Below are 1,181 nucleotides of genomic sequence, written 5' to 3'. Positions count from 1 at the left end.
TTTACCTGGGGATTATGATGGGGCTAGTGGAGATGATGACAAAAAAAAAAAAAAAATTATTAATCATACAATCATGTAGTGAAGATGTGCAAATTCTTTGGTCCTTCTTCAGGGGATCTTGCTTCAGCTAACCTCTTTACCATTGCGCCTCCCACAATAACGTCGTTGGCCTCCCATGCTGATGTTTGAGACATATGCTCTGTCTTTGAGATGCAAAAACCAACAACCACAATTTTACCTATTGCCTCTTTTATGTCATACGAAAGAGTTAAAACAGATAAACTTACAGAAGTGTGAACACCAGTGACATTTATTGAACTCACAGGGCATATGAACCCCTATGAAGCATCAACAATGGCTTCCATTTGATACTTTGGTGTAGTAAGTGTCATCAATGGCACTAAGTCAATGTTATTTTTAGCGGCTCCCTTTCTCAGAATTTCAATCCCTTCTAGAGGAACATTTGGCACAACTAAGCCATGGACACCAACTTCTTTAACCAGAGCCTGCATAGTAACTGTCTGGAGAACTGACCCATTTGCCCAAGGGTCGGAGGATGGTACATCCATTTCAATCATGTAAGAATCAAGAATTTTCAATGCCTCTGTTATGGCTGAAAGGTCAAGGCCATCTGCAGTAGTGCAAAGCATGAAGGCTGCTCTACCCTGTTTTCTCAATCTACCAAAGGTTTCTGAGATACTCACAACAGAAGCAGGAGAGGCCTTCAAGGAATCCATAGCGTTACAAGAGGTATGTCTTGTGGTGAAGGCATGGTTAAGAGGTAGGGGTTGCAGGTGTGGATCCACCGTAACATTCATAGGGATATCCACAGATGTATACGGTGAAGAGGATAACCATAATAAACTTGAAAAAGGGTAGAAAAAAAATGAAAAAAAATGAAATGCTTATATAATTTATGAGATGCTGATGAAGAAATGACAGGAAAATGGGGAGCAGTGAATATTGGGCTTTCTCAGATAATTGTAAAGGTGAATCGGATGTATAAACACACTAATAAACAACTATATGATTTACATTGTATGGTATGCAGGTATGTCTTATGGAATTGAGGGATGAGGAACCAATGAAGATATGAACTCAAATAAGAGGAAGATCCCTTCATTTCTAAACAGAACGTTACTGATAAAAAAAAAAAAAACTTAAATAGCAATATCAACAGG

At 38.7% G+C, this 1,181-nt stretch overlaps 1 pseudogene; it reads right to left on the bottom strand.

Moving 5' to 3' along the window:
* Nucleotides 1–338: 338 nt before the first annotated feature.
* LOC149816795 (tryptophan synthase alpha chain pseudogene) lies at nt 339–737 on the bottom strand (annotated as a pseudogene).
* Nucleotides 738–1,181: the final 444 nt, after the last annotated feature.

Source organism: Nuphar pumila, chromosome 14 (genome assembly GCF_984573655.1).
Source record: "Nuphar pumila chromosome 14, dmNupPumi1.hap1.1, whole genome shotgun sequence".
NCBI classification, from domain to species: domain Eukaryota; kingdom Viridiplantae; phylum Streptophyta; class Magnoliopsida; order Nymphaeales; family Nymphaeaceae; genus Nuphar; species Nuphar pumila.
Note: the sequence above shows the minus strand (reverse complement) of the source record. Positions and strands in the feature narration are given on the sequence as shown.